General features: G+C 48.3%; 1 protein-coding gene across 5 annotated transcripts in view; it reads right to left on the reverse strand.

Moving 5' to 3' along the window:
• HS2ST1 (heparan sulfate 2-O-sulfotransferase 1) overlaps nt 1–13,841 on the reverse strand; it is a 226,126-nt gene that overhangs the window by 4,159 nt on the left and 208,126 nt on the right. For all 5 annotated transcript variants that reach the window (XR_008715808.1, XM_055585271.1, XM_055585269.1 and 2 more), the window contains one exon: nt 398–525. The gene's annotated coding sequence lies outside the window, so the exon portion shown is untranslated. The remainder of the gene's footprint in view (nt 1–397; nt 526–13,841) is intronic.

A 13,841-nucleotide genomic window follows, 5' to 3' on the forward strand; every position in this document is an offset into this window, starting at 1 on the left:
CGCCATGGTGTGGGGAAGGGCCCCGGATCCCGCCTGGATCAGTGCACAAGGGGTCAAGACCCGCGAGGGGGTCTTTGGAGGAGGAGCCGAGACCTGGAGGCGCGAGGGGGAGCTGGGACCAGCAGGGAACCCGGTGGGGCCGGGAAGCCATTTGTCTGGATGGGGCAGAGGAAACGGGAGAGGTGGAAAGGACGATGCAGACCGGGACGTGAAAGGACTGCAGTTGCGTTTAAAGTGGGGAAACTTGATCGCGATTTGAGAGGCCACTGGGAATCTCTGCAGCATCCCCAGAAAGGGAACAGAAAAGTGGAGGCCGCGCCCGTGCCCGACTCCCCCGCCAGCCTCCAGGGGGCGCTCGCGCCGGCAGGGCCGGAGGAGACTGGGGTACAGAACGCACCTGGCTGAAGAGCAACGTGACATCCTCGCCAGGCAGACTCCCTCCTGCTCCACAGTCCCCACGGCAACCTCTCTAGGCCAACTCGGAGGCGCGCGTCATGCGAGCATAATTTGTGTCACGTCTGCAGCCTTTTAAAAATAGAAAGATGGGGAGGTATATTTAGCACCCCCAAACCTTCGTAACGATGCCACTCAAAGCAAATGAACCGTTAATAACACAGGAGGGGCGGGGGTGGGGGAAGTGGGGTTGGGACGACGGATGAGGAGCAAACAAGCTTAGCCCTTTGGTGTTTATAATGTTGAACTGGAGGATCCTAACACCAAATGGGGCATGACTCCCATCGCCCGGCAGCACAACCTAGGCCTTTCCCCAGAAAGTAGCCGTCCTTTTGATGGGAGGACACTGTGGCGAGAGGTGGCCAGCCGGAAGGAACCCTGACCCTGCGTGGAAACCCGGAGAATTCCGCGGCGCCAAGGCGAGTCCTCCCAGGCTGCGACCGCGCCTCGCGCCGCGAGGATGTGTCTTTGGCGCCACCTAGTGTCTGAGGCGGAGACAACGCCTGGCGAGGGCTGCAGGACAGGCTGACTCCAGTTCTGGGATTTCACCCTTAGGCCCTGACTTTGGACTAGACCGGTCATCCTGTGGACCAGTAATATCCTCTGGCTGAGCAGAAAGTTTCCCAAGATCCCTGTTCCTGCTGCCTCCAAAACTAAGTAGAAAAATTTTCAGAATAAGTGGAATAAACGATGCTCCCTCTCCATGAGACATCCATGAGGTGATGTCTGGTTTTCTCTAAATACAATGGCAAGTCAATTATTAATTCATTGTGAAAAAAAATATAGATGCTGTCATTATATAGAGTCCAGGGAAGAACTGAGCTTAAGACCATCTAGAGGCGCTACCTCTGAGAAACACTGAATTGGGTGGGACAAAGATGAACTATTACTTATGATTTTATGGCCAATCGAAGACCTCCAGAAAGAATCCTGCTGCTAAGTCACTACAGTCGTCTCCGACTCTGTGCTACCCCATAGACGGAAGCCCACCAGGCTCCCCGTCCCTGGGATTCTCCAGGCAAGAACACTGGAGTGGCTTGCCATTTCCTTCTCCAATGCATGAACGTGAAAAGTGAAAGGGAAGTCGCTCAGTCATGTCCGACCCTCAGTGACCCCATGGACTGCAGCCTACCAGGCTCCTCTGTCCATGGGATTTTCCAGGCAAGAGTACTGGAGTGGGGTGCCATTGCCTTCTCCGTAGAATCCTGCAGTGTAATGGAAAGAAGACAGGTCTGGGAGCCAGGATGCTGGGGTCCTCATATTGGCTCTGCCTGCAATTATCTGCATGACCTTGACCAGGGAGCAACCAGTTTTACTTCTCACAACAATGCTATGAGGTCTGAATTGTTACCTCCACATGATAGATGAGGCAGTTAGGGGCTCCAGGTTACCCAAGGTGAAAGAGCAGGTCAGTGTCAAACCTAAGCTTCAGGCTCAGGTCTACCCAACTGTAAAGAGCACATTCCTTTTACTTAAAGCATTGAATCCCTCTGTGCTTTGGCTTCCCATCTACAGAATGAAGGGGCTGTGCCTAGTCAGTTAGTCCCTTCCACAATCAGCAAATTCTGATCTAAGGTCTCTCTAGTCCCTTAAAACCCACTTTTAGTGCTCACAAACCCCATGGTGGTAACAAAAGGGGCTTTAAAAAGGATTCATCCACCTATAAAAACCATGGGATTTTATTTTCAGTAATGGGCAAGAGAACACCAAAACAGATTCGTTAGAACATCAAACCTCCTTTGAAATTTAGGATTGTGGGGAAAGCAGAGAAAATCTGCAGGGGCTGGAGTGACAGCTTATGGGTCTGTAGCAGAAACCAGGTCTGCAGGGCACTGCTTAGCTCTTGAGCCCCTGGCCTCTGGGGGAGGGTAATTGCCTCTGATCACTGTTTAGACTTGATAAATACATGAAATCAGACAGCAAACAGTTTATCTGGCTACCAGTTCAGATCTGGACAGAACTAGATTAAGGAGTCAGGCATATTTGCAATAACCTCACAGATAAACCCTTCCTATCTGAGATAGTTTATCTCATCCCCAAGAGTTATGTTGCCCAGTAACTGCCACCTTGAAAAGACACACCAAAGGGTCCAAATCAGCTTTGAACCCCCTCTTCCCACTGACCTTTGGCTGGTCACCAGCCTGAAAGCCAGGGGCTGGAGCTCTGTCCTTGTCTGAAAAGGCTAGGGAAACATGTTGGTGAAGTAGGAACCCCAACCCAAGATCATCTGATTCTGAGGTCAAAGTTTTCTTCATGGGCTTTTCCCCTACCTCAGAGGGGCAAGCTAAAGGAACTTCAAATGTCCCCAGCAAAGATAAGACCAGGAACTGCAGCTTAGATCTTGGGCCCTACGGGGCCACAGACTTACCATGTGACCAACGGCAAGTTCAGACTACTCTGGATCTGTTTCCTCAACTATGAACTGAGGGCTTAAAGCTAAATAATTTCTAAGACCCTACTGAGCCACTTCATGGGCCAGAATCAAACCAGCCGGTACCCTTTAGGGTTTCAGAGGTCACAGTCTTCACTGAAGTACCATGTCCCTCACTTACAGTCTTCCTCAGTTCCCTTCCCAGCCTCGACTCATTTCCTGACATTCCTCTCTCATTCCCTGGTCACATCCCTCCATCCTCAGACTCCTTCCGACTGGCTCTGGGAGAGCATCACCTCACAAAGAAGCCCTGCAGAGAGGACCATCAAGCACTTTCCATGGGCTGCAGACACGCCTTTTATTTTCCATCTGTCTTTAAGAAGTGAGACATCCACTGCCCATTCCCCCCTTCCACTCTTCTACCTTCCCACCAGCAGACTCCTCAGCTTCTGCAATGTCCTGCTGGGGCTTGGCCAGAGTCTTCCTCAAACAAGATCACTGGGGATCAGGTGCTGAGACAGCCCCACCCTCAGAACCAACTCCCTCACACCCAGCCCTGAAGAAGAGGCTCCCATTAGGGAAGCAATGGGCTCAGCAGGGCAGCCACCAAAAGTCTTTATCACCTGCCCTAAAGCCCCAACCTGACACCATCTCTTACCAAAAAAAATCCTACAGGGACCTTTTGGGGACCCATCTGCATCTGTGTGTGCATCGCATGCTCACCGCTCAGTTGCTCAGTCATGTTCAACTCTATGCAACCCCATGGAATGTAGCCCACCAGGCTCCTCTGTCCATGGAATTTTCCAGGCAAGAATACTGGAGTGGGTTGCCCTTTCCTTCTCCAGGGGATCTTCTTCCCCCAGGAATCGAACCTGCATCTCCTGCATTGGCAGGCAGATTCTTTACCACGGAGCCACCTGAGAAACCCTTGTTGCTAAGTCACTTCAGTTGTGTCCGACTCTGTGCGACCCCATAGACGGCAGCCCACCAGGCTCCCCTGTCCCTTTGATTCTCCAGGCAAGAACACTAGAGTGGGTTGCCATTTCCTTCTCCAATGCATGAACGTGAAAAGTGAAAGGGAAGTCGCTCAGTCACGTCCGACCCTCAGTGACCCCATGGACTACAGCCTTCCAGGCTCCTCCGTCCATGGGATTTTCCAGGCAAGAGTACTGGAGTGGGGTGCCATTGCCTTCTTGGGGACCTGTAATTGAGCTACATTCCAGGAAAGAACTTTTATAAGAAAAGAAAAAAGCACTGTTTTCTCAAGAGTCTTTTCTCCCTAATCGTGCGCCTTATTTTTCCTGTGCCGAAGAATTGATGCTTTTGAACTGTGGTGTTGGATAAGACTCTTGAGAGACCCTTGGACTGTAAGGAAATCAAAGCAGTCAATTCTAAAGGAAACCAGTCCTGAATATTCATTGGAAGGACTGATGCTGAAGCTGTAACTCCAATACTTTGGCCACCTGATGAGAAGAACTGACTCATTGGAAAAGACCCTGATGCTGGGAAAGATTGACGGCAGGATGAGAAGCGGACAACAGAGGATGAGATGGCTGGATGGCATCACAGACTTGATGGATATGAGTTTGAGCAAGCTCCGGGAGTTGATGATTTACAGGGAAGCCTGGCGTGCTGCAGTCCATGGGGTCGCCAAGAGTCGGACACGACTGAGTGATTGAACTGAACTGATTTTCCCTGTGCTTGTAGGAGGGGACAGGGGGAAAGAGCTGTCAGTCTTCTGCATCCATGAATTCAACCGACCGTGGATCAAAAGCATTTGGGAAAAAAATTTCAAAAAGTTTGGAAAAACAAAACCTGAATTTGTCGCAAGTATTTACATAGCATTTATGTTGTACCAGGTATCATAAGTAATCTAGAGATGATTTAAATTCTACAGGAAGATGTGTATAGGTTATTTGCAAATACCACTCCATTTTATATGAGAGACTTGAGCATCCCAGGATTTGGATAGTCACATATTTGGTATCCTCAGGAGTCTTGGAACCAGTCCCCCAGGATACTAAGGGAGGAGTGAACTGCCTTTTTCTGGAAAGAGGAATCCCAGAGGGTTGAGGTCATTCCTTTGTAGTGACAGAATGGTCTTCTCTCAGCGCGCCCCCACTGTGCTGCTCTCACCATAAGCGTTTATTAGGTGCTAGTTAATGAGTGGATGCAACACTGATGGATTTACTCAGTACAGAGGATCACAAAACTAGACGCCAGGAAAGGCTAACTGTGCCACCCCACTCTTCAGGCCACCTCACAGCCCTCCACCTCCTTCTCAGCCCAGCGTCACACTAAAGCCATGCCCTCCTGCCCTCTGGGGCCTGGTGCCCCAGTGCCTCTATTCTCTGTCTTCCCTGTGAGCAGTGATTCATGGCAGATATTAGGGAAGAAGCAACATCCTTCAATTCTTTCTACCATTTCTCTTATCTTTACAGAGTTCTTATTAAGCAGTATCTTCAAACTTATTTATGTGATGTCATGCTGGGAAGCGTGCTGTCAACGTGCCACGTTCCACGAGTGCTGAATTCAGGATAAACAAGAGACAAACTCATGCCACATGGGCTCCGTGCAGACTCTTCTCTATGCAGGACTGGAAGCCTAGAAATCCACACAGAGAGATGGTGAACCCCTAAAGACAGGCAGATAACACTTTTCTTCCTGGGCTACTGAAGAGCTGTCCTTTCCTCTCTTCCTCCCGAGTGGTTAATCCAAGGAGGCCAGCTGCTTGCTGCAACCTCAACATGCTCTCAGAAGCCAGCTCAGAGGTGGGGACACAGAATCCCCGGGGGCTGCCCATCGCCAAAAAGCCAAGTCATTACCCTCTGTTTCACATTTTTATTAGCTCCTCTTTGAGTAAAAACACCTGTGTGCATGTACCAGGTATCATAACATGCGTGCTTAGTCGTGTCTGACCTTTGTGCTGCCCTATGGACTGTAGCCCACCAGGCTTCTCTGTCCATGGAATTCTCCAGGCAAGAATGCTGGAGTGGGTTGCCATTTCCTACTCCAGGGGATCTTCCCAACCCAGGAATCGAACCTGCCTCTCTTGTATCTGCTTCATTGGCAGGCAGATTCTTTACCACTGGCAACACCCTTATGTCTTTTACCCCTGTTTTCATATTGGAAATGAATGCACAGGAGGAAATGGTGAAGGGGAAGAAACTAGCCTTGGGGCACATCTAGTGCCAAGCACACAGGGACTTGGCAGTTTGCCCAAGCCTTCCAACCTTGGCCAGTGGGGAAAGGGAATGGGTCTCACCTCTTCTTTGAGAAAATTCTCATATCTGACAATGGCTTGAAGCACAACTACACACGGTGGGGAGCCTCCCAACATCGCCATGTCTTCTCTGAGAGCATCCCTTCCTTCTGGTCAGGAAGACCTCTCTCCACCCTCCGTTGCTTCCATGATGCATTGTCTTTATCTGCAATACCTTTCCACTCTTCACGGCCTCATTCTCAACCCTCTTCCACTTTTTAAGACTCGTTGAGACATCGTCCTCAAGAGCGCTTCCCTGATCCTCTCCTGTCCAATTCCATCTGGTTGGGTAGTCATGTGCATAGACCTCCAGGACCTCATTTGTCACCACTGTGTTGTAATACTCTGCTTGTTTTTCTCTTCCCTGAGGTACTGTGAGCTCCTTGAAGACAGACACTGGTTCATGTTTGCATCCCTAGCATCTATTGGTTAAATCTGAGGTCACCTTATGCCCAAACCACCCCTCTGTATTCTAAGAAAAATATGCCTCTTCTGGAAGAAGGCAGGCCCACCCCTCCTATCCACCCCATATTATACTATCTGCCTCCAAGCAAGGCTTGACCAGTGTATGACGCCCTTGTTCAAATCAGAAAAAGATGCCTCTTCTTCTGAGTGGACACAGCCCTACAGCAAGGGGCAAAGCTTGGCAAGGAGAACATGAGCTGAATTGCTGTTTCCCTGGACCCTGTCATTGGAAAAGACTCTGATGCTGGGAGGGATTGGGGGCAGGAGGAGAAGGGGACGACAGAGGATGAGATGGCTGGATAGTATCACTGACTCGATGGACATGAGTCTGAGTGAACTCCAGGAGTTGGTGATGGACAGGGAGGCCTGGCATGCTGCGATTCATGGGGTTGCAAAGAGTCGGACACGACTGAGCAACTGAACTGAACTGACTGGCCCCTGTCTCCAGGCCACCTGTACAGCTGTATTGGGTGGCCCTCTTGAGTCCATCACTCAACCGTGAGCATGATGACCGCTTCCCCTGACCTCTGACTCAAACTCTGAGACACCAGGCTGCCTTTCTACTCTGCTTCCTACCACCCCCACCACTCTAATCACAGCATTCATGAAGTGAATAGCGTATGTGTCCAAAGTCCCAACACCCCCATGAAACCCAAACACAGAATCCAGGAGGACAGCTGAAGATTCTGGGTCCATTACTGGCCTCTGTTTGGGCCTGGCCACGTGGGCTGGTTTACTGACTGGTTTGCAGCCTTTGGCAGATGAAAGTGCTCGGATAGTTTATGTGAGTCGCTCATCATTAAACCTCCCCTTCAGGGTTTCTTGCCACCTTTGGTTTGTATCTCAATCTGGAGCAAATTTAAGCAAAAGTTTTGGACTGTGTGTTTCCTTGTTCTAATTAGTAATTCATAATAAAAATTTAATCAAGGCATAAGCTTTTGTGGAAGGTTATAAAACACTTTTATTTGCTCTGGAGATCAGAATGACCACTTTTTAAATCTGTGAAATGATTTTTCCCCCCTAAATGAGGAAATTTTACCCTCAACTGTAAATTTCAGCTGTTTGCCATATGTAACCACAGAGAATCTGTTTATTGACTTAGTATATTAGAAGTAGTTAGGCAGGAAGAAAAATAAACCCAAACTCCAGATGCGAGAAAGTGTGGGGAAGGAAAGAAGGAAGGGCCGGAGTTAGAGTGGAGCCCCAGAGAATCACGAGAGAGACAAAGGGCTGAACTCACCTCCCGAAGGAGGGTAGAGCTACAGGCTGGGAGACGGAGGAATGGGTGCCTGGTCATCGCAAGCTCTTACAGAGAATAGGATGGGAAAGTGGGGCAGTGAAAGGCCCCTAGGCTTCCACCCACCTGGAAACAAAGAACAAGATCCTTGCCTGGTATCAGAGGGAAGATTAGGGCAAGAGCAACTCAAACTCCATCTGTGGACAAAACCAAACCACTAGGAAAGCAACTTAAAAACACTGGTTCCTTAGTGTCCACATTATATGCCTTTCAAAGCTCTGCATGTGCAGCCAGGTTTGGAAACCAGTGGTCCAGAAGACCTTTCAAGTATCAGCACTAACTCTGAGACTTTAAAAAATTAGGTCACGAGACAAAGATAAAATTGGTGCAGAAGAGCTGGGTGCCACCTAAAAATTCAGGTGATCACGTATAATAAACAGTTGTTCTCCAGAAGAATTATTACAATAATAACATGTTATTAAGGATGTTTTTAATCTGACGATAGTTCGGAGAAAAAGGGATTACCGTCCTCAGTTAACAGAGGAGCAGATGGAGTTTCAGAGAGGTGAAGTGACTTGCCACACTGCTGGCGAGTGGCAGAGAGGGGTTTGGGAGTCTTCTGACCACAGACTCCCCCATTCAACCCTTACAGCCTTTGGAGACCTGTCCTGCTTATGGCCTGCATGGATAACCTTCTTGAAGTTAGACAGTGTGTATCAAGGAGGTTTGAAGGTGGTGAAGGTTATAAGGAGAAGCCCTGTGGATCCTATTCACACTGGATCAGGCTTATGAGGAGGGCCCAGGATGAGCCAAAAGAAATGGACTTCTTAGAGCCTAATGGTTACCAACAAATCTCTTATGTGGAAACATAACTCCAATAAAAATAACTCAGGTCCTAACTTGGTGGCATTAGCTTTAAATAAGAAGCCTTGACATTCCTTCCTTTAAGCCGTACCCCTCATCTCCAACCCCAGGCTCAGCCCTAAGCCTACCCCCTAACTTCCTCTGCACCCCGGTCCAAGTGGCTAGCCCACACCAGCATGCAAAGCTTTCACTTTTGAGAGAAAGTGCTAAGTGGAGTCCCTGAGGGAGGTAGGTGGTGCAAGTGCTTATACATATGTTTTTTAAAAAAAAAGTTCTTGGGCTTTTAAGCCATGGCCTGAATGCACTGACTTCAGAGAAGAGGGAGTTGGTGAAGAGACCAGCAGTGGCCTGCCAAGCTCCCGGAGGCTATAGCACCATGCACATCTCTGCAGGATGGACCCAACCACATGGACCAGCATCCTGCTGGCCTGGAGACCAGACTTCACTGAGGGGTTTGGCCTGATCCCCTAAATTTTTCCATTACCTACTTGTGGGTATTTTAAATGTATGCCCTTCCTTGTTTCAAAGTGGACTGGAGACACTTTCAGCAGAATGCATGTATGATAAACTACAAGTAGGTTACAAATAAAAAGAAAATGGAATAAAAGATGAAACTCTAACAAAAATCCCAATCAGGCATAGGTTTGACCTTGTTTTCTAGCTGCTATGATCAAACAAAAAGTTGAGGGTGGGCGTAGGGAGGATCCAATTTTTTAGAGAATTCAGTGACCATAATAAGAGAAAAACAAACCAGGCCTGTGAAATAAGCGAGTCACAAGAGGATAAATACTATATGATTCCACTGATGAGTTACATGAAGTAGTCAGATTCATTGAGACAGAAAGTAGAATGGTGGTTTCCAGTGGCTGAGGGAGAAGGAAACAGGAAATTAATGTTTAATGGGTACAGGGCTGCAATCTGGGAAGAAGGAAACAGTTACAAGATGGACAGTGGTCATGGTTGCATGACATGATGAATGTACTTAATGCCACTGAACTGTAAACCTAAAAATGGTTAAGATGGTAATTTCTATGTTAAGTGTACTTTGCCACATTTTTTAAATTTTATAGGGCTTCCCCAGTGGCTCAGTGGTAGGAATCGTCCTGCAATTCAGGAGCTGCAGGAGACACGGGTTCAATCCCTGGGTTAGGAAGATCCTCTGGAGAAGGGACTGGAGACCCACTCCAGTATTCTTGCCTGGAGAATCCCATGGACAGATGACCCTGGCAGGCTACAGTCCATAGAGTCACAATGAGTTGGACACAAGTGAAGTCAGTCATGTAAAAGTTTATAACTTAAAAATGAAAAAAAAAGAAAAAGCAAATAAATAAAATGCAACCAGGCCCTAAGGAGAAGTAAACTACTTCTAATCTAAGATCAGGAAGAAGTTTCTCCTTAGAGAGCCACCAAAGGAGCCTGTAAGTTTGTAAGGGACTACCTCCCAGCATGTTAACCGTAGACGGATTTCTCAGGCTGCAATGTGGTTGATGGCTCGACACTAAAATGCAGCTCAGTGAAACTGTACAGTGGGGCCTGAGGGGTCACACCCAGTCCAGACAAGCACACCATTGGCTCCAAGAGAAGCTGCAGCCCAGGTGGCTGATGTCCTCAGCTTCTCTGGCCTTTAAGGCTTCTCTGCTCTTAATTCAGCATTCGTGCCCTGAGTTTGCAAAGCCAGTCTCAGAGAGTCCTTCCTATCTCAGGTATTTCTGAGAATCTCCCAGAAATACGTCCATGTTTTCGAGTTCAGGCCTGTGTCACTTGTCATACTGCTTTTAACTGTGTCCCGTTCCCTCTGGATCCCCTGCGGCATAAACACAGGCCCTCTGCTAAACCAGAACATAATCAAGACCAACCTACCACAGTGATCAAGATTTTCTGAAAGCATCAAGACAATGCAATCCCACTCCAGTATTCTTGCCTGGGAAATCCCATAGACAGAAGAGCCTGGGGGGGCTACAGTTCATGGGGTTGCAAGAGTCAGACACGACTTAACGAGTAAACAACAACAAAAGACAGCACAAAATAAAGCAAAATACTCAAACCCTGGAGGTAGGGTGTCTAAGCTGTCTTTGTCCTTAGCCTCTAACTTGCTCCCACATTTCAGGGTCAGCCTACTGTCCCCCAGTTAATTGCTATACCTGTATCCTCTTTACCTAGAACCTAGGACTCTTTCAGAGTCCGACAAGAAATAGGAGCATCTCAGGCTGACCTCCAAGTCAATGCCATAGTAATCTCAGAGATGCACCTCTGCATTGAGAGGAGACAACCCATCACGGTATTTTATGGAGCCACCCAACTCCTCTTTATCTAATATCTTCATTCCAAATACACTTCACTTGAACATGACCGAAATGCACATTAAACCTCTTCCTCCAAAATAAAGTGCTATGTCCCTCAGCCATGAATCATACATAGAATTGCACTATGTCCCCATTTCTAGTAATCGTGTTACCAAAAGCGTGGGGTGCCATCTAAGTTTCAGCAACACTTCACCCCACTTCCACCACAGTGGAGCAGAAGGAGGCTGGCCTGATTTCTTCTGCCCAGGGTATTTCTTCTGGCAGTGGGTAGGATTCCTTCCAGTGTTTGTGGCTTGGTAATTTTTGGACTCATTTGCGAAGCAAATGCAGACTATTAAAATTAAGTTTCAGTCATGTGGGACGCTCGTTGAGGATTTCTTTTGTTTGTTTTGTTTGAAAACCACAGCCTTGCTCTACAACATTCTCTCAGATCTAGCAAGAGAGTCGATAGCTTTTATTCACTGTTCCCTGCTCCTCTCAGTGAAGCTTCCATGAACATGTCCTAATAGAAGAGACCATTGAGATAGGGTGTTTGGCTAGTGGCAGCTGAGCGCCAGTGCCATTAGGGACAGGCCAGGCTGGAAAGTCGGCCTGGCCTAGGGCTGGTCTCGGTGGCAGTGTTATTGGTCGTGGTGCCCAGTGGGGAGACTCTGGGCTCTGATTCCTCTTGGTGCAGTGTTGAGTGTCTGGTCAACTTCAAAGCCCAGTGCAGCTTTCTCAGATCTGTATTTTAGACACAACCCTAGTCTGATCCAAATGTGGAGGATCAGGGTAGGGGGGTTGGAGGGGCACTGCCCTGTTCAACTTAGTTTACTCTTGGCAAAACAGATTCTTCCCAAGTCTCATGGGGGAAAAAGCAGCTTAGACAGACATAAACAGGCTCTGAGGCCCTCTGGACATCAAATAACACTAGCAAAACAACGCTTAGATGAGTTAAGTGTAAATCAATCAGAAACATATGGACTACATTTCCCTGAAAATACACAGGGGTTTACAAATTACAGGCACAGGGTTTTGGCAAAATGCAATTCAGGTTTTGCCAAACCTAAAATGTTTGGAGAAGATTTAAAGAAAGTAGACTGACCCCAAATGCCTTCAACTCTGCTCATCCCTGACACTGATAATATCCCACACAACCACAAGCATTTAAGTGCATGGGTTTAAAGAGATTTATATGTTGAATAAACTTAGCTATTCACAACAAGCTGAGATTCTTTTCCAAATGAATGTTCACAGAAAGCTGAAACTGCCCAGTGACCGACTCAAAAGGGAAAAAAACATCTACATTTTGAGTTGGGCCAAGGAGGTGTACCCACAGGTTTAAATTACCAACAAAATGGAATACTCTGGGCTTTACAGCCTGTAATTGCATACTCGTGAAGCACAGGCTCTGCTTTTCCACAGCACAGGTCTGTATTTGCATGGCCCGTGGTATGTGTCCGTCTATTGTATAGGTGGATGCTGTGTTGATAAAAACACTAGTTACTACTTCCGTTTCATGGTGACTCTCCCACATTGGCAGTGGGCCAGGAGGCATTCCTATCTTGAAGGAAGGTTGTCCCAGTGGAACTAGGGCAACCAAGATCCAAATGTTTAGGTTTTAAGACTCAAACGTGAAAATATAAAAGATTCAGTGAACCCTACAATGAGATGATCAAGTCCCCGGAGTGGATGGGGGACAAGGAGAGCAGAGGGAAAATAAGAAGACCCTGACTAAGGTCCTGCCTCTGAGATGCAGGACGAGAATGAAGGAAACCAGAGTGGTTCAGGAACAGAAGAACAGAGGGCACCTCTGCCCTTCCCCTGAGGCCCCAGAATAGCAACATCGCAGGGGAACTGTCCCTCCCTCAGCCCTGCATGCGCAGCAGCAACTGAGTGATTCCTGGAGCCCACACATGGAGAGGACTGTGACTGCTCCCTGGAGCCCCCACAGCTCAGGAGCTCTATGGGAAGGAGGCAGAATCCCTCCAGTTCCTCAAAAGAGGCGGGAAGTAGCAGAAATGAGTCAGTTCGGTACAGGTCTTGCTGCAGGGAGTAACTTAGTGCAGCTACAAACCTACTGGGTCAGTGACTGGGAACAGAGTGGGAACTTGGGAGGATGGTGTGGACAGATGACCTGGGACAGAGGCCCCTTCTCTCCACTTCCTGTCACCACCACCACCACCCTCTGTGCTACTGTGGCAATAACGAACCATCCAGAATAGGGACACAATCCCCAAGGATAGAAAATGATCTAGAAGTAACCAGAAGTGTCTGCCACCAAGCAGAATGGGAACTGAAATGGAACTGACATTGCACACTTAAGCTGTGGTTCTAGATTGGGGCTCTCTTCTCAGGTGGGTGAGGTCACAAAGTTGGGCAGAGGAAGCATGCCCTTTAGACTGTGCAGGACACACCGTGACCTCTAGGGGGCAGTCAAAGCCTCCCCTACCTCCCTGCATCCCAAGGAAGAGAAGAACCTGACTCATCTGGGTCCTGAGTGGGAGAGGGCGTAGGTGTCAGCTGAAGAAGGAGTGGTTAGCAGAACTGGAGCATGTGGGAAACCCCCTTTCATCATTTCTCTTCTCAGTTCAGTTCAGTCGCTCAGTCGTGTCCGACTCTTTGTGACCCCATGAATCGCAGCAGCCAGGCCTCCCTGTCCATCACCAACTCCCAGAGTTCACTCAGACTCATGTCCATTGAGTCAGTGATGCCATCCAGCCATCTCATCCTCTGTCGTCCCCTTCTCCTCTTGCCCCCAATCCCTCCCAGCATCAGAGTCTTTTCCAATGAGTCAACTCTTCGCATGAGGTGGCCAAAGTACTGGAGTTTCAGCTTCAGCATCATTCCCTCCAAAGAAATCCCAGGGCTGATCTCCTTCAGAATGGACTGGTTGGACCTCCTTGC

This window comes from Bubalus kerabau, chromosome 6, assembly GCF_029407905.1.
Source record: "Bubalus kerabau isolate K-KA32 ecotype Philippines breed swamp buffalo chromosome 6, PCC_UOA_SB_1v2, whole genome shotgun sequence".
NCBI classification, from domain to species: domain Eukaryota; kingdom Metazoa; phylum Chordata; class Mammalia; order Artiodactyla; family Bovidae; genus Bubalus; species Bubalus kerabau.